This window comes from Humulus lupulus, chromosome 1 (genome assembly GCF_963169125.1).
Source record: "Humulus lupulus chromosome 1, drHumLupu1.1, whole genome shotgun sequence".
Classification (NCBI taxonomy): Eukaryota; Viridiplantae; Streptophyta; class Magnoliopsida; order Rosales; family Cannabaceae; genus Humulus; species Humulus lupulus.
In genome coordinates, this window is record NC_084793.1 from 91,873,005 (window position 1) to 91,894,055 (window position 21,051).

The 21,051-nt window shown below is 35.0% G+C and overlaps 1 pseudogene; it reads left to right on the forward strand.

The window, feature by feature from the left end:
* Positions 1–3,556: 3,556 nt before the first annotated feature.
* On the forward strand, positions 3,557–9,474 carry LOC133818274 (DNA-directed RNA polymerase 1, mitochondrial-like; annotated as a pseudogene).
* Positions 9,475–21,051: the final 11,577 nt, after the last annotated feature.

Here is a 21,051-nt window from a genome sequence, read left to right on the forward strand (position 1 = left end):
TGTCAAGTCCACTTAACCATCCTAGGCACAAACAACCTGAGTTCATCAGCCACTACTGACCAAACTCCTTAACCCTGAGGTTCACACTCTGAACCAATCCACAACTAGATCCAAATAACCACAGTTATCATGCGCACATACAACATATTAGGCCAAATCCACAATGCCATCCATTTAGCTACCGAATTTTATCACAACTAAGTATACCCACATTCATCATGCTTCATACAAGCCAATAAACAGATATAACATATCGATTCAATTTAGACAGTTAACCACATATACTCAGCATGCAAACCATTATCCCAATATTCATCCACATGCAATAACAATGCTATTCAGCACGCTCTAATCTCATCATGCAATAGTCAAGGGCCAGGCCCTATCAGTATCTCACACATATGTCAACTCATTTATCATGCTCCATCTAAACAAGCAGGCAAACAAGGCATTTAAACATATGTTCAAGCACATCAATCATTCATACCAACCAACCCTGAGTCGAGCTTGTCACTGACAGCGAGCGTACATGTTTGGTCAATCTCCAGAACCAATAAACCTTGGCTCGCTCTGATACCAAGTTGTAATGCCCTACTTCCTTAGAGTCGTTACTAAGTGAGTTTTAAACATGCATTCAACTCGCTAATCGATGTTTTTAGGACAAAAGTGTAATTAAATCATAAACAGCGAAACAAACTTTGAAAATAATTCCATTTACTATAAATTGTTGAGTAGTTGACACTTGGGATCCTAAGAAACTGTTTAGAAATATTTACAACATATAATTTACAAATATAAGTCGACAAGATGAAAAAACCTAGGTTTTAGTGCAACCATCTCCCAAAACCACTAGCCGTGGCAGCCAGGCAGGCCAAACATGTATGCACCGCCTGACGCTCTCCGTACTCATGGTTGGTTGACTTTCCCCTTGCCCTTACCTGCACCACAGAGCACCCGTGAGCTGAAGCCCAGCAAGAAAACCCTCACAAGCAGATAACATATACACAACAAACACTTATCAGTTAAACAGGCCATCAATAGGCTAAACACATACGGCCATGCCGTCCCAGGCGCTTTACCAGGCCCTGGGTTCGCGGTCCACACAGTGAGGATATCCCAGGTATCCTTTAGGGTCTCACCCTGCAACTCGCACTCCACGTGCTCAATGCTGCTCCCGACCCCTTGCCGTACTTGGCCTAGCACTCAACGTGCCCAACGCCGTTCCCGGCCCCTGCCGACCTCGGCCTGCGTCGTTCCTGGCTCTCGCCGAACATTCATCTAATCGCATTCATAACTTAACAACATATACTAAATACCAATAAATTCAATCAAAAGGCTACGCCCTACAATTCAAACATATTGGGCTCAGCCCTGCATACAAGCTCTGTGGGAACAGTGGTTTTCTTACCTGTGTCCCGAGTTCCTTAAGCACTGAACCCTTGAGCACGGTCCTCTAATCCGAGCCTCTCCGAGAACCTAGTCACAACACATAAATAGCATCCCAATTATTAACCACTTTAAAACATCTCTCGGAACCAATTTCGAGCTCTTGGGACCTCTCGGACCCCCACACAAGGTGGCGGAAGCGTCCCCCGAGCCCCCTAAGCAAAAGCCTAAAAATTGAATTTTCCCCTGCCCAGAAATGGCCTAGGGCCGCGCCACTAGCCCTCAAGGGCTGCGGCGCCCAGAGTGGCCTCCTTCCCTGATGCAACCTAGTGCTGCGGCGCAGAAGAACAGGGCCGCGGTGCCCCTTCGCGAACCCAGAATTATGGGTTTTCTCCTGCATTTTCCCCGAGCCAAAACACTCCCAAATCAACCCCAAAGCATACCTAAGTCCCAAATTCAATTCAAAACCCCACATAGACCCTCTAACAACTCAGAAACACCAACAACAAGCCTAGACACACAATCGAATCCCCAATTCACAAATTGGCTTAAAACTTTATAAAACTTAAACCAACAAACCAAAAACTTGAACCAAGCCCAGAAACATGCATTCTAACCACATATTCATTCAGTTCACATAAATTAATGCAGTATAACAATTATTGCCCTCCAGGCACACTAATCAAGGCTCCAAGCCTTATTAGCGAATTTGGGTCGTTACACCTTGTCTGCCTAGGAATGACCTTGTCTGCCCAGGCATGACCTTGTCCGACCAGGCATGACCTTGGCCGATCGGTCATGACCATGTCCGACCAGTCAAGTGCATGTCTGCCCAGTCAAGTGCATGTCTGCCCAGTCAAGTGCATGTTTGCCCAGCTAAGTGCATGACTGCCCAGTCAAGTGCGTGTCTGCCCAGTGAAGGTGTGGTCGACCAGCTTGAATGAGATATGGATCGACTGGATGGAGCAGGGCTACGTCAAGATTCTCAAGAAATGACTTCAACAAGAATCGGTCTTGGCATACACGAGAATCTCTCATTTATCCCACAAATATAGTGTACTGTTACATTTTGAATATTGTTGTAATTTAAATAAAATGTGAATAATAAAATATCCCGATGATGGGGGATATCATCTGTATGATCCTGAGCCTATAAATATAAGGCTTATGGCATCATAAAGAGGACTTTTGGAATTTTGAACTTTTGATCTGAATTTTCTAGAGAGAGAGTACTTGTATTTGAGAGAATTCTTGTATTCTTGTAATCTACACTGAAGAAACTCAGTTGAATCAGGTTCATCTGATCTTGAGTGTAGATCTATAATCATAATTCTAAGTGGATTAGGCTATTACCATCACATTGGGGCTGAACCACTATAAAATCGTCTGTGTCGTTTATTTTCTCTTGAAGGTTTTATCGTTTTTGACGTTCACACGTCGTTGGCCAAAAATGCGGTCAACATTGAGCTTTTCTAATTCTTTAAAATTATTTATCAGGTTCTTCCTCAATCTATTTGGATTAAGAGGTTTATTTAGTATCATTATGGGAGAAGAAAATGATTAGTGTTTAAAAAATTTCTATATGTTGATATGCATGTTGGGTGTCCTCCAAAAATTAGAAACAACAATTAGTAATGTGATAAAAATATAAACTTAATATAGTATTCTTTGCCATTCTTTGTTCTAGCCATGGATCACACACAACGTATGATGAAGATGGGAGGATTCGGCTTTGATCCAACAAAGGTTAAAAAATAAATGGTTTGGGATTTAACATTTTCACTATCAAGGATGTCTTTCCTTTTTATTGTACAAATATTTTTATTGTATCATGTTTTCAGGGCTTAACCCATGTTTTGTTTACTTTAGTGTTTATGTTATTTCTCTTATGCAAGATCTTGGAGTATGCATCGTGATAGGGTTTCTTCAAGTTGTATAGTAGTTTTCTAAGATCAAAGTACAATAATTTCAGGAATTACCAGCATGCATATTACCACTATTCTTATATTTATCTTCTCATGATAAGCATGTCACTACACAAATACCTCTTTCCATAATACATAATTATAAGCTAATTAGAAAAGTATTATAATAGGTAACTTAAAAAGTTAGAAAGTGCTAAAGTTAAAAGTGAGGGAAACAAAAAAAAAAAATGCTGGGTAAAGCTAAAATGGAGGGAAACCCACTCGGTTTCTGCCTAGCCCTATTCTCTCAAAACCCAATCCCTAATGATGCCTCTGCCTCTTTCTCTCACACTTGGTTTCTCAGTTCCCTCTCCATCAATCTTTCCCTCACTCTCTCTCTCCCAGAATCTTTCTACCCTCTCTCCATCGTGCGAGCTGTTGGAGCACACCACGCCAGAGGAGCACTCTCTCCACATGGTGACCAAGTGTGATCGGAGAAAAAATTACGACTTCCATTTTTCTTCTCCCTTCCGCTTCAAAATTCAATTGTACTCTCCAATCTCTTGTTTCTCAATATGTTCCAAATCTTCCTCTTTAGCTGCCCAGAAATATGATATATTTGCCCCTGATTCTCCACTTTCAGTTGATCATTTAATTCTACCCCTTCTCTTTCATAAATATGTGGAGGAGTTTTGCCAAGAGAGCTACTACAAGGAAGTTTAAGCTCTTTTCCGATTCTCATATTTATTCTTCTTCTTCCAGTTCTCCTAGATATATTAATTTTCTTAGAAAATATAGGCCAGATACGACTCGGGTTACTGAGAATTCATGGTTCCCGTTACCGAGTTTTCATCGATTTGGGATAATATCATCTCTGGATAACATTTTGGGACAACCCAGTTTGCTGAATTCGTCAAGTAACGTTTTTAGTACTTATGGTAAGGTTACGCAAGTGTTGCCGAGGCCATTGCTTCTATTGATGCCGAGGACGATTCCTCGGGTTCCGATGAGGTTCAGGAGTTGTTAGACGAGATGGATAAGGAGAACAAGGTGGATTCCTACTTTAAGGGGCCGAAGAAAATGGTCGCAGGAATGGGAATCATGAAATACCACATTCTTAGGAGGCGACAGATAAAAATGGAGACAAAGGCGTGGGAAAAGGCTGCCAAAGAGTACCAAGAGCTTTTAATGGACATGTGTGAGCAGAAACTTGCACCCAATTTGCCTTATGTGAAGTCATTGTTCCTTGGTTGGTTTGAGCCTTTGCGGTATGCCATTGTTGCTGATCAGGAGATGTGCTGGGAAAAGAAGAGCAAACCTTCTTATGCTCCGTATTATTATCACTTGTCAGCGGACATGATGGTCGTTATTGCAATGCACAAGCTGATGGGGTTCCTAATGACTAACAGTGGAGCAATTGGTAGTGTCAGGGTAGTCCAAGCAGCTTGCCAGATTGGTGAAGCTATTGAAAATGAGGTGGGTCACTTTAAGTTTTCATTTTCATTTGTTCTTAAGCATAATTTCTCAGTATGCAAGCGAGTATTTCATGTCTACATTTATCTTTCATTTGTTTGGTTAGGTGTTATTCTGTAGCAACTTTTAGAATGTGTATCTCACCCTACTTACATTACTACGAAGTTTGTTGAAACAATTCAATTATCGATTTATTAGTTAAAGAATAAAGTTTGCGACATGGTTTTCTGTCAGACATGATTTTAGATGTTCATTTTCTGGGACTATTTGTATTTTTCATAGTTAAGACAGGAGAATTGTTGCCTCTATAGTCTGCCATGATCAGTAAAACTATAGAAGGTTTTAGTATAAGCATACACCTAGCTGTGATGTTTTCTTGATTATTTGCGAGTATCTGTTAAAGCAAACCATGTAGCTGCTAACTATGCAATAGAGTCAGATAAGCAGAGCTAAAAGAGCTGGTGACTCTCAAATCTATTAACCTTCATTGACAGAATATGATTATGTGAACTCAGGTTAAGATACAAAAGTTTTTTGAGAAGAAGAAGAAGAAGAAGAAGAAGAAGAAGAAGAAGAAGAAGGATATAAATACAAATACAGATGACAAGGAACCTGAGGGTGAGCCTAATGCTGTAAGCATTGAAAAAGAGATATCAATTAACAAGGACCAAAAAAACTAAGAAATAAAGTTACACTGCTGATAAAAAAAGCAGAAGGTGCAACAAGTGAGGGAAATAGTAAAGCAACAAGATGATTCAAAACCTTGGGGTCAGGAAGCCCGTGTTAAGATTTGTGATGCTCATAACATTGGTTTCACAATTTGTGATGTTGTTGTTGTCCTCATTGTTACTTTATCTTGGTTCTGGGACCATACAGATTGAATGCCGATTGATTCAGTTATTGATAGAAACAGCGTATATACAACCTCCAGTTGATTAATTAGGTTATACTCCACCGGATATACGCCCTGCATTTGTTCACAGCCTTAAAACTATCACTAAAGAAGCACAGTAAGAAAAAATTCATTTCTAGTGAACTTAATCTCTCTCCCACTGTGTTTATTATGTAACGTATGCATTTCTTTTCTTTGATTAGGAAGACCAGCAGGAGATATGGTGTAATTGAATGTGACCCACTTGTTCGGAGAGGCCTGGAAAAAACTGTAAGTATAATGGAAATTATGGGGGGGGGGGGGTGTGCACTCAAATTATCCTCCTTATAATTTTTCTTTCTTTTTTGTAGATTTAATGTGCTATTATGATTGTTTATATAACTTCAGACTTAAGTATCATTCATAGGGAGTAGCAGGCTAATCATAAAACTTTTATTGGTGTTCCTACAAGCCAGGCACATGGTCATCCCTTATATGCCGATGCTAGTCCCTCCTAATAATTGGCTAGGGTATGGAATTTAAGCGCCTTTGAATATTTAGATTCAATAATTTTCGATTGGTTTATTTTTTCAAAATATTTTATTTTATATATATTTATAGTTTTTTGGAGTTCATGTTACTGTTTGTATAGAAAATAGTAATATCACATTTTTCTTTGAAACTAAATAACCTTTGTATTAAAACAAATGTTCCCTTATATGGCAGATATGACAAAGGAGCCTATTTGTTCTTGCCATCATATGTTATGTGGACACATGGAGCAAAACAACAACGTGAAGCAGTTAAAAGGACTTCTAGGAAGCAACTGGAACCTGTTTAAGAGGTCTGAAAGCCTTGTTGGAGTTTGTTACGTTAGTTCCTTGGTAAATATGCTTCAATGCTTTGCCTTAGTTTCTTCACAAACAAGCCTTCACAAATTGATCTTTCTTTATATGTTCGCTACTCCATGTGGCCCCTTGTTTGGCATTTTATTGTTAGACTAATGCTGATATTGTTCTCTGTATTAGGCTCTGGATACACTTGGAAATACCAAATGGAGGGTGAACAAAAGGGTGCTTAGTGTGATATATAGAATTTGGTCTAGTGGAGGTTCTCTGGGTGGGTTGGTCAGCCGTGAAGATGTGGGTTGCATTTTATTTGGATTCTTTTCTGTTATATAGTGCTTACTTGTATGCTTAAGTACTATACACAGACACAAATTTACATAAACATATATATGTTTGTAATATGTTGTGATCGCATGAACAAAAGAAACTGATATTGCTCGACTGAAGCTTTACATTTTACCCTTAAGTTATAATTTGTGTGGCATAATGGTTGTGAGCTTTATCCATCAACTGCCTTCATAATGTATTCTAAAATATTAATTTTCAAATAGGTTCCTTTGCCAGAAGAACCTGACACTGAAGATGAATCTGAAATTCGCAAATGGAAATGGTTACTTAAAACAGCTAAAAAGGAGAATAGTGAGAGGCATTCGCAGCGCTGCGACATTGAACTTAAACTTGCTATAATTTTCTCTCTCCTTTCTTGTATTTATAGAATATATGTGGTGGAATTGAAAAGCTCTGCTTGAATTGATATAGTAATTTTTGTTATGTGATCAGGTTGGGCAAAAGATGAAGGATGAAGAAGGTTTTTACTATCCCCACAACCTTGATTTCCGAGGCCGTGCTTATCCCATGCATCCTTACTTGAACCATCTAGGTTCTGATGTGTGTCGAGGCATCTTGGAGTTTGTAGAGGGACGTGCTTTAGGGAAGTCAGGCTTATACTGGTTGAAGATACATTTGGCAAATTTATATGGTGGTGGTGTGGACAAATTATCTTACGATGGTCGAGTAGCATTTACCAAAAACCATATTGACAATGTATTTGATTCGGCAGATAGGCCTTTAGAAGGAAAGCGCTGGTGGCTGGGTGCAGAGGATCCTTTTCAGTGTTTGGCAACATGTATTAGTCTTGCAGAAGCATTGAGAAGCCCCTCTCCGGAGACTACTCTTTCACATATGCCTGTTCGCCAGGTATTTTTCTCATTCCTTATAGTTTGCATTTTATGGTTAATGTCTATACTTGATCTATCATGGCCCAAACTAGTACTATTTGTGACATGGTACTTTAATTCAAGAGAAGTAAAAATTAATACTTTTCCATGAAAACATGAATAAGTCCCATCAACAGTGAAGAAGAAGAGGTTTAGTCGATAGTTAATTAATATTGTACCTGTTTTATTTGTCTCTACTGAAATAGAAGCGGGTTCTTCATATTCTCTGGTTCTGTTGGAGTCTATAGCACAATTTTTAGAGACGTTGATATGTTGCATTGAGTTTTTTTATGCACTTGGGTTGCACAAAGTTTGTTATGCATTATGCCAATAATATGCTATTGGGGTTGCTGTTCTGTGAAAATACATTAAGATATGTGGGATTGTGGCCTCTGTTTCAATGTGCAACATAAAGCTTCCTGCTCATATGTGCTAGAGATTATGAGCTCTTGATAATTGTTACTATAGTAGTAGATGAGTATTTTTCTTTATTTTGTCGCTGTTAAAAAAGTTGAGAGGCAACCAGAATATATGTATTTGAATACCATGTGAATAATAGTTTTATTATACAGAGAATAACTAAAAATTAATCATTTTCCTCTTGTTCAATTTGCTAGGATGGTTCGTGCAATGGGCTACAACATTATGCTGCCCTAGGAAGGGACAAGGTACCCAACGTCTCTTTTATTCGAGTTAAATAAAAACGCAGAGTGCAAAAGCTGTAATATAAAGGCTGTTTTCTTGGAATTTGTGAATCCTTCTTGTCTACCTAATTTGCAGCATGTTCTTTTTATTGTTTATTTTTGTACGAAAAATTATATTGAATATAATGCATCAAAGGAATTTGTACTGACTAAAATCGCATCTTATAATTTTTTTTTTCCTATTAACTAAAAGTTGTCTTTTATTTGTCATTTTTCATTTGGGAGCAGCTGTAGTAAATATTGTTGCAGGAGACAAACCTTCTGATGTCTACTTAGGAATAACTGCCATGTATCTGTTACTTTCTCTGATGCTACAAGTATCTCTTCCCCCACCCCCGACCCCCACAATAAAAAAAAATCCTTTTATTTTTGTGGCTCTGTTGAGAAGTGACATTATTTTCTTTTCTGTATTGTTGAAAATATTGTTTTTGCAGAGTTCTGGATATCATGCGTAAAGATGCAAAGGACAATCCTGCAAAAAATTCAGATGCAGTGCATGCCAGGAAATTAATTGATCAGGTCTTTTTCTCATGCTTATATATTGGATTAGTAATGAAGTTTTCTTATAATTCAAAGCATTGTAATTGACATAAGCATAATTTTAATACAACTAAATAGAAGTATTTAGGCTGATTTAGTAATCACATGATGGTCATAAAAAAGTTATAGCACGGATTTTGAACACTCCTTGATTCAGATTATTTAACTGATTAGTTTTCTTTAAAGCATTTGCTTATATAATTGGAAATGTGTAGGTGGATCGTAAATTGGTAAAACAGACAGTCATGACATCCGTATATTGTGTTATTTACATAGGTGCACGTGATCAAATTAAAAGGAGGTTGAAGGAGCGTGTTGTTATTGCTGATGATTCAGAACTCTTTGCTGCAGCTTGCTATGCTGCAAGAGTAAGTGAATAACTTGTACATTGTATGAAGTCGGATGATGTATGTGTTTTAATGAGACTTTTAACTTATTTCACTGCATGAGCAGACTACGTTGACAACTTTAGAAGAAATGTTTGAAGCTGCTAGAAGTATTATGAGCTAGCTTGGTGATTGTGCTAAGGTATGACTCATATATATTGTAATCTACTTGGCTTCACTTCGAAGTTATAGATGTTCTACATTCATACATACAAACATATCTAAGCAATATCCTCATTTACACATGCACATTTTGTTTTAGGTAATTTATGTATGAGGAACATTTTACTTAATTGGTCTTCAGAATACTTAAATCTATGACATCACTTACAGATTCAAGCATTCATTAGTATTTGTTTATCCTATTTTATAGGGTTTTTTTTATATTACTAAATTTTAACATAAAAATAAGCAGGTGATAGCATCAGAGAATAATGCAGTTCAGTGGACTACTCCTCTCGGACTTCTTGTTATTCAGCCATACCGGCAATTAGGCAGACATCTTGTAATATTCTAATTTCGAATAACCTTTTAGAGCTTCAGTTTTAGTTACTTTTTTCCTAGTATTTTAAAACTACTCAGAAATATGATATATTTGCCCCTAATTCTCCACTTTCAGTTGATCATTTAATTCTACCCCTTCTCTTTCATAAATATGTGGAGGAGATTTTCCAAGAGAGCTACTTCAAGGAAGTTTAAGCTCTTTTTCTATTCTCATATTTATTCTTCTTCTTCCAGTTCTCCTAGAGACACTAATTTTCTTAGAAAATATAGGCCAGATACGACTCGGGCTACTGAGAATTCATGGTTACCGTTACCGAGTTATCCTCAAATTTTTCATTCCCTAATAAACAAGAGGATATATAATACTACCCAAGCCAAAATAGACTCTCAAAACTGCATGGAAGAATTCAAGTAACATAGGGATCTGTCTATCTGATTCTAAAATTTCGAAAGAAACTTTTTATATAAATACCCACATGAAAACTAAGAATGCAAAACACAGTGTAATTTCACCTATCATAACACAAAACAAATACTCAACAACTGAGAAAGAACTTGATCCTGAGCTTATCTTCTCTAGGAAAAGCTTTACTATTTAGTTTGATTTAGCACCCATGAAAATCCCAGAACAAATCCTCCTGAACAGGGATGGGATGGTCGGTGGACTGTGAATGGTGATAATAGTGTCACTTGAATAACTTTGTCAAATAAAAAAAGAAACACATTTTCAAGAAGAATTGGAAAAAAAATCATTTAAAGTACCCAAGTTTCATGAAAACAGGGCAGCAACTGATCACATCATTTGAATACAATTAAGCCAATTGTAAATTTGGAATCTGAAATTTGTTTGTGGTGGCAAGAGTTCAAATTTAGAGCATAAAGATATTCTAAAAACTTACCGTAATTGTAGTCTCAATGCAGCTCTTGAGGCCAATAGAGTTTAACTTCCATATGTGCATATCAAGCCAAGACTATCTAATGTTGCTAAGATTATGCAGAAACTACTAAGGATTTCTACTGCCTTAATTTGATCAGACCTGAAATAATTTTAATTGACTGATATAGCATAATGCATTGTTCTAGAATAATAGTATTATATACTCCATAACACCAAGAAAAAAATATCTTACTTATCCAATGCCTCCCTCAAGGTACTTTTGCTTTCAAATTTCAAAGTAGATCTTCATAAAATATGTTGACATCAATTCTGGTGAACATTATATGCTGAATAAAATTTATACATAAATTACAAATAGCATAATTGCACCAATTTGCAACCAGGAATGCACAATAGAAGCCAACACCATTATTATGAACATGAAAAAAAATAGCCAAATAACAAGGAATACATTCAATGATCTTTCAAACTCAACCTATCACAAGCTTTGTAAAGGTAATTTTGTTGTAGCAATTGAGTCACATTCAACCACAAAAAAGCAATACTTGAACAACAGTATATCAAAAACAAAAAGCTTAGTGACATAATGCAAAACAGTAAGAAATTCATAAAGCCAAATAACCACGTATCTTTTGTTTCTTTGTTCTTCTGTACTTGTTATTGTCGTTTGGGATTCTGTTTTTCTTTTCTTTATGAAGATTTTTGTTATTGTGTTTTTGATTTGTTTTTATGAGCCATGACAAACCATGAATACACATTGCTTTCTTTGTTATTGAAAGTAAGATAAGTCTCCTTCTTTTTTGATACATAACTAAAGTTGATTATTTGAAGAGCTTTCGAAGAATAATTTGAATTTTTGTCCATCCCAAAAGTGAATCTCTTGATAAACATTTCACCCAACCAGATATTGAACTGGATTTTGTTTTCTCTGTCAAATCCTAAAAAAAGAACCTTTATCTGGATCATCAGGACTAAGCCATGAAAAAATTTACCTTTCAAAATTCCTAAACAGCAGGGAAATTCTGCTCATCTATTTTTGCATTGTACAGTGGATTCGATATTTTTTTTAAGTGGGAAAGTAGGATTATGTGGAATGTAGGGTTCAGTTAAAATTGAGGTGATTTGGCTAGAAAGAAACAAGAGAATTTTCGTAGATACTTGTGAAGAAGAGTCTTACTTAAGGAAAGAGTCAGATACTCTAGTTGGGTGCACCTGGCCCAAGCTGCATGGATGATGCTTTAGATCTCTATTTGTATAGTCTTTAGGGATAGTGTTGAGATTTTGTTATTGTTGTGCTTCGTTTACACTGCCTGTGGACACATCTTGTTTACTAGTTTTGTTGCTTTATATTTTAATTTTTATGGATAAACTGGTTACTTAAAAGAAAAAGGTTTGTTAAGCTTTGTTTCAGTATTCATTAATTAATATAACTCATAGACATGAATGTTGAAATTCTAAAATTAAATTTTATATTGCGCATTTTTTTCCTGTTCCTATCATCGATGTTTTTATTTACTCTCTCATGAACTAGTGTCGAAAGTGGAGAGGAATATTGAGTGTAAGTGTAGTTTTTGACATTGTACAAGGATTTTCAATGTGATTTTCCAATATGTAGTTGAATGCGTGTGTTGGAATATTCACAGGTAAATATATAATTTGATATCATATCAATTCATTTCCTTTAAAATAAAACGTGCTATAAGCCAAGTTCTTGAGGTTTCTATATCTATTTATTTTTTATTGCATTTTTGAAGTATGCTATTAACTTCCGGTTTTGTTGTAGTTGTACTTGTGGCATTTTCTAGTGTATCCTATTTGGAGGTTATAAAGTCTAGATATGATGAAGTTCCAACAAAGGTTGATTTCCTTGCTGCTTTGCTTCCTTTGATCTGCATTCCAGCTCTACTGTCTCTTTCTTGTGGATTTTACAAATGGTTAGCAAACTTGTTCTGCTTTTTGTATCTGTAGTTTTCAGTTAAATTTTATTGCTTTTAGACATTTGACATTATGAAAATAATTATTTTTCCATGGAAATTGTTTTAATCTGCTTTTAGGAAAGATGATAATTGGAGACTCTCTTGAGTGGTATATATATTTGTTACTCTTGGTCTTCTTCTTCTGCTTGGTGCAATATCGACTGTTACAGTAGTAGTTAAACCTTGGACGGTGAGAAATAACTTACACACCCTCCTTATTTTCCTTGGTTTCTTGTGTTTACCTTTATAAAGACGTCTTTTTTTGATTTTGCAACAGATTGGTGTGGCATTTCTTTTGGTTCTTCTGATTATTGTACTAGCAATTAGTGTTATCCACCATTGGGCATCAAACAATTTATTTACTAGATTCAACAAGTCAAGTGCAAAAGAAAATCTGATTTGGAAGGCTTTGGTGTGCTGACATTTGGAAGATCATGAATTCCTACCTTTACTTTTGAATATGCATCTGTTTAAGACTATTTTGTTGACTATTGTGAGAATGTTTTGTTTATGTTAATTAGGCAGTGTTGAATATCTTAAGACTTTTGGATTATTTTTTAGATAATCTTGAATGTATTTTGACTCAATTATTTGGTTATATGTGTTATGAACCATATAATTGGTACTAAAAAATATATTTGTACAATGTTAAGGGTGTCTTAAGTATATTAAATGAAGCGGGTTTGAATTAAAGAAATAAAAAATAATTATAATGTACATGTTTATATAATAATAATTCAAGCTTATCCAAATATTAGAATAATACAAAAAATGTGTTGTTGTATCTTTTACAATAACACTGGTTTATAAGCATAAAATTATGTTATGCAAACTATTTTCTATAATGTAGAAAGTGTGTTATTATAAAGTGTATCATAACACTACTTTATAAGTACAAAAAAATATTATATAATCTACTTATAAATAGCATAGTGAAATACTTATCTAACTATTAAAATAACACAACAAAAGTGTTATCGTAGGCTATCCCATAACACATGTTTATAACTATAGAAAATTGTTATGCAAAGTGCTTCGACCTACTATAACACCGCTTTCCTTAACACATCAAAAAGTGTTATGGTATATATTTTATAATACTTTTTCGATCTTATTGAAAGTATTTTTTCTTGTAGTGTGTAACATTATATGAATGAGAGGAGTACATTCTATTATGTTTGTTTCTGTGATGTGGGGTGGGGCATGTATTTGATGCTTATTTATATATTAAATAGATGCCTTTTAGATCTATTATGGCTCAAAGTTCATGCTTTCCATGTCTTTGCAATTTCTGTTTCTCCATTTGTGTTTAGATAACTACTATATTTCATTTTAGTTAATATGGATAATACAAGATGTTATCCCAAAAATCAAAGGTGAATGACATGGCAGGCATTAAATACACGTGGCTGACATCTGGCAGAACCCATGCCCGACTATCGACCAGGAAGACACCTACTGTCACACGATAAACTTCTTCCTATGACCAGCCTGGTCGTACGCATGCTATACACGGAGGAAATCTTAGGCAGTTATGATGGAATCCGAAATTATCTCCCATGATTTCCTGAGTATCCGATTATTTAGGAAAGAATATCTGTAACGAATTAATGTAAATCTTCCTTGAGCTTAAAAATAGAAGAGGAGAGCTCAGGGGAGGGGGACCTTTTTTCTTTTTGGCTGGAAGATCTTTTGAGATTAGAGAGAGATTCCACTAGAATATTTGTATTTTCTTATTCAAAGGTCAGTGAGACTCATTGAACCCTAGTTCTTTGATCACCCCTTTGAATCTCATTCCAATAACAATTCAAGTGGACGTAGGTTATTACCAGATCCTGGGGCCGAACCACTATAAACTCTTGTGTTCTTATTGTTTTCGTCACCACATTCATTTCAAAGTATTTTTCCACGTCAAGCGTATTTTGACTCCGTGTCAGTTGGCCAAAATCAGGGTCAACACAAGATAAATAAAAATAGTTTTCGATTGCTGCCTTCTCAACCCATATTATGCATTTAACATGGATATTAATTTTTTTTATTTGTTGAGTTTTTGACCATTTCTTTGAGAATCTTTCTAAAGTATATGGGAACATCATAAGCAGTCAGCTTTTGGTACTGGTTTGTTTGTATCCTATTTCTCAAGTATTGACCATTAAAATTAGTTACGTGAATATAAGCATTAACTTAATCAAGAGTGTGGATTGTAATAGGAATCATTAAGTAGCATTTCTCAAAGAAATGATGACCTCTTAACAATCTAATTATAAATTTTATGTGTATTCAAAACCTTAATAACAAAGTTGTTTTTATTTGTTGAATTTCACCATCTCTGCTGCAATCTGTACTTGAAGAGCTATACTGTAACATCCTAAATTACCTAATAAGACTTAGGGTCTTGATTAGGGAGTCAAAATGAAAAATTATAGAAATCATGTAATTATGTGATATATATATGTGTATCATTATAAGATTATGTGAGTTATTTTATAATATGACTTGATATGCATGTTCAGGTGAATTAAATATGCATGTGGGTCCATTTCTGATTAATAGGGAAATTTTTGTAATTTGTCCCGTTATGGGTATATTTAGCATATATGTGATATATGTGTGGGGCCACATTATTATGTGAGTATATTTGGGTTACTCGGCATGAGACGATCCTAGGAAGCAAGGTAGTGGGAAAGTCACAACGGGACCCATACTTGACACGGTGTGAGTCAAGGGGTATATTGGGTATTTAGTATATTATCGGATTATTGGGTAATGGGAATAAATATTTGATGCTATATTTGGAGTTAGTGAGATCAAGAAAGAATTATGGGGATTTGACTATTTGGCCCCCAGGAAATTTTGGGTACCCCGAGCATTTGGATTTGCTTGAGGCTACTTAAGCTTGAAGTAACCTGACAGAATAAATAAAAAGAATATACGGTTCTTTCTTTCTCACGTTCTCTCGTTTGGCATTCAATAGCATTTTCGAAGGAAACTCGAGTTTTAGGACTCGGATTCGAGCAAGGTTATAGTCATAACGATTCTAAGAAAGATTAGAAGCTTGTTAGCCAGAGGATTTAGTTGGGAAACAACTCAATAAGAGGTAATCAAAGCTTTAAGTTTTAAGTTTTTGAGTTTTAAGCTTTGATTGGATTTTATGTTTTGAAGAGTTTTTGAATTGTTTGAAGCTTGGGTTTTGATTGTTTTGGGCTATTGGGAAGTTTGAGAACTTTGTTTTTGGTAGTTGGTTATGTTTGGATAGGTTTATGGAGGGTTTTGAGATGGGAAAAACGAAGAAAGTGGCTGGATTTGAGGTTAGGTAGCGACCTTGTTCTTGGGTGCTGCAACTTGTGTGAACTCAGGACTAGGAAGGGTTTTGCTCGGGGGGGGGGGGGGGGGGGGCACCACGAATCTAGGGGTCAAGTCGCGGCTCGCGTCTTGAAGCCTAGGTAGAGGGTTGTTTGTCTGGGAGGCGCGCCGCGACCCCCAAGGTCAAGTCATGGCCCGCCTAAGCATTTTGGCCACATTGGGTTTTTTGTGATGGAAACTTAAACCTAAGGGCTCAGGCTCGGGCTCGGGCTTGGGCTCGATCCTACTACCCTGTTTGGTAGGATTTGACGTCCCTGAGGCTAGGACTCAGTCCAAATGCCTTTATTTACTCATTTTTGACAGGATTCTATATTATGGTTGTGATTAGGTTATCGCTAGGAGCTCAGAATTAGGATTGTGCTTGAGGGTCGTTTATTGGTAACCTGTGCTTGGACTAAAGGTAAGAAAACTGCACCCAGTACATGATACATGTGATACATGTAATTATGGCATGACCCGAATCTTGAATATAGAATTGATCAAAGCTCGAGTCTCTGTAAATGCCCATGATTATGATTATGCCTATGACTATTGATGAAGTATGTTGAGTGCTCTATTTATGGATATTTATTATATGATGAATGCTTGTTGGCATTTGTTGACCACGATTTTGGCCAACGACGAGTAGACGTCAAAACTACAATGAACCTTCAAGAGAAAAATAGGACACATATAATTTTATAGTGGTTCAGCCCCAATTTGTTGGTAATAGCCTAATCCACTTGGAGTTGTGATATATTTAGCCTACACTTAAGATCAGATGAACTTGAGCCAACTGAGTTTCTTAAGTGCAAGTAGAAAAATATAGAGTTTCTCTCTCTAGAGAATACAAGCTTTATCTCTCTAACCTCTTAGAAAATGCCCTAAGAATGCCCTAAGTAACAGTCCCCAAAATCTCAAAACGAGATAGATTTTCTCAGTCTAAAAAGATTAGATCCCTTCAAATGATGCCATGAGCCCTTTATTTATAGGCTCATGGATCGTACATTAAATATTCCCTTTGACCGGGTCTTTCTGTTACTCTCACAATATTTAATTAATAATAACATTTAAAATACAACAATATGCGATTCTTTGGGATAATATGAGAGATTCCCACGCAGGTATGACCGATTCTAGCTAAAGCCGTTACTGGGATCTCTTGCATAGCACTGTTCTATTTAGTCGGTCCACATCACACCCAAAAGGCACTACAAGAAAAAAAAGTATTCATAACACTTAAAAACTGCTATCCGGGAGTATTGATAACGCTTCTGAAAACGCTAACATAGCCCATGTTATAAAAAGTCCTATCTTTTCTATAACAGTATTTGAATGTTATGTTCGATGTTATCTTAAACTATTAAATAACACATTTTTAGTTTCTATAATATTCAAATAATAACATTTAGTTAGAGTATTTGATTATAAATTTGACGTTTAATCTTATACTTTTTGCATAACACTTTTCAACTGTTACATTTGATTATTTTGATAGCATTTTTAATTTGTTATATTATATAAATCACAACGATTTGTTATGCTTATAATATGTTTCTAAATCATAACATATTAAAAGTCTAGTAATAAAATTTTGTTACTTTAGTGTGGATGATATATTTTAAATTTTATTTTGATAAGTATACTTATAAGGTTTTTTTTTAATTAAAATATTTTCATTATTGTATTTTGATAAAAAAAATCAAAATTAATCATAAAATGTAATTCTCAATAGATTGATAAAACGTAAGTATTACATTAAACAATAACTAATTCAAATCATGAATGTGTCTACTTCATGAGATCTTAGTTCTAACTTTAAGTTTGAAAGCATAACATAATAAATTTTTATAATCTTGAACATTTTTTACTTCAAAAAATGAAAAACAGAAACATTTCAAGATACACAAAAGTAAACCATGCATGAAACTTGCTCCATCCTTCAATTCATCATCCTTTGTGCACTTGTCTTTGTTGTGAGTCCATTTGATTAGCTACAACAAAATTTAAATAATTAATGCTTCAACTTAAAGTTAATAGTAAACTAACAGAGTACATACATAGAGAGGGAGAAGGATGGGGAAGGTGGCATGGTCGTGGTGTGCTTCAGCAGCTCAATGGGAGTGTGAGTGTGAGTGTTTGTAGAGTGAAGTTTGAATGGTTGTACTGCACTAATTCTGCAAACCAAACAAGTTACAAATTCTACACATATATAAACATTCAAAATAAGAAGAAAAACACAAGTTGCATTACTATTTAGTGTGTATAATATCATGTTTTCACACTTATTTATGCTTACATTTGCATGTGAGTGATATTGGTCAAGGCTTACGTGGATCATAATTCACAGCTTGTGGATGCATTTGGCCTAACAGCTCTGTTTTTAATTTGGCCCCAACTTAAATTTATTCTAAAAACTAAATAAAGGAGAGTACAAATTGTTATCTTCAGGATGCAAGTACAACAAATCAAACACAACAACACTAAAATTTCAGGAACCTGCTAAAAAGTTTGATCAGAAATGAAAAGGACACTATAAGCCCCTAATGGAAACTGAGAAAAAATCCCAAGCTAAAGATCAAATAAACATGTCTATCAACCTGTGAAAAGGACAAATAAGTGGGTACCACTACAAGTATATAAAATTTTTCTATAAGGCTCGCATGCTAGTTAGAAAATTTTAATGACAGATATAATAAACATGTCTATCAACCTGTGAAACTTCTTTGCTCTAGCAAAAAATAGTAATTCTATGATGTATCTCTGTCAAATTTGGATCTAATGTTGGCTGAAATATTTCCAATCCTTCTCTACTTACAATTTTGATGTATCTAGCAAAAAAAAAAAAAGATTATGTATGGAGAGAATAAGCCCATTAATAATTAAATTACATTAAATTCAGTCTGCCAACAAGAGACCAAGCAGAAATATCTACACAAATAAAATCTTCCATTCTGCTCTAATAGCATTGGTAGAATCTAAGAGTAGTTCAAGAAATGCACTCTTGCATTATGTTCTTCTTACTGAATGCAATAAACCTACAATACACCTTTTTATAGCGATTAACAAAATTAAATATGAATCATCTATAAAACAAAGAATATAGTCCCAGCAAAGGATCTTCAAGGAGCCCATCAATGTAAAAACAAAAAATATAGTTGACAAAGTTATTAATAAAAAGTGCCAAAAGTAAGAATTACGTATTCATCAACCAAGAATGAGACAAATTAAAAGCATCACTAATATGAGAGGGACAAGTATATGTCTAAACATTCACAATTTTTTTTTACCAAAAAAGCATGCTCATATGAAATGAGAGATACAAGAGCTCAAAAGGATAAAATGCCATCGAGTTGAAGGGAAACATCAAAAACATCAAAGAGAAACAATAGCTCCACCGCTTGAACCTCATACATGAAAAAGTTCTTGTACTGTATATGCATTTAATGCTAAATGAAAAAGAGAACCCAGTGCCAATAGAATTGGCCTAATATACTCAATTGGGGAAAGCAAGCAATCACTAGAGTAGAATGGTGATAGACAGAAGTAAATCAGCTTTAGCAAATTTCTACAAACCATTTGTTATAAATATGTCTCAAATGAAGTAATAGCTAAAAAGCATTAGAAGACCTTTCTACATAGCATATTAACACACAACCATGTATTTGGTGTAAATCATGCAGCCATAAACACTACCTTTAATGTGTCTAAAGTCTCATAATCCTAGAGCATTTTGAGCCAAATTTTCCTCTCACTTCAAGTTGAGTTCTTGTCTTTCTGATGTACTCGACAGTTTGTTGGGTAACTTCAGAAGTAGCTGGCATGAAAAGTGATCAGCAAGAGCACTCAGATTTTGAATACTTTGCACCTTTCTTTAACAATGCCTGCAAAAACCAGTTAATAATACATCATATAAGAGCACTGAAATTTTGAATACGCAATGGTCTGCACTAAAGTCATTAGGACTAGCTTAAAGGTGTTTGTTGAATGGATGTGAGTGAGAACCTTCTATCTAATAAATGAAATTATACCATCACCACCTATATATGTGACACTACAAAATGAGATCTCTATTTTCTATTCTCTTAAGTTACTACTTTTGTTTTAAGCGGTTAAGCTAGGAGCATATATTTATTATAGTAATATATATAGAAAAGAGAAAGCTAAACTCAATAAAGATATATAGAGAAAAAATGTGTAACAAAGGCATAATTGAACATTGATGTTTATAAGCAATTGAAACACACATCGTATATAATAATTTCTCAGTGGGTAGTAGCAAGACAAAAACAAATGCTCTTGCACACAATCTGGGGAATAAAGAAGCATGCAACATATTGCTTGTGCATACAACACAAGGTAAGTGTAAATATGGATAGAATGAAAATACAATCACAATATAATAATATACCTTGTTGATGATAAGGCCGGTCAGAGAAATATCGTGAGAGCTCCTTGTTGGATCTTTTTCCAAACCATTTTCCTCAAAGTGTTCTCTGTAAACACGAAGAAACAATTATGCAAAGCTTCTAATCAATTACATATACTATATATAATAACGTTATTTGTAAAACAAAAGTTTATTATATAAATAATATAAGAAAATAAATAAAGCATTATGTACAATAAAAGCAATAGGGCATGGTGCTCCATCTGGTTTTGAACTATACCTAATTTGCTTATTTACAAGCAGCAACACAACATTTTTTAATAGGCAACAGCAACAACAGGGCATGGTATACATGTTAAGAAATGAAAAAAATAGTTTGGAGATTAATACTACATTGTTTTTATAGAAGTATTGGCAAAGAAACCATGCATAAAGTTGCATCTATAGGAACAAATGAATGATTAGTCTATTGAGATATCAACCAGTTTGCTAGTCCAAAATCAAATATCTGAAGAAAAAAAACAATGAAGATACACCAAAATAAAATGAGAGTAGGTATGTTAATTAAGATATTCATAACCAACTATGTTAAGTTTCTCTTTCAAATGTAGA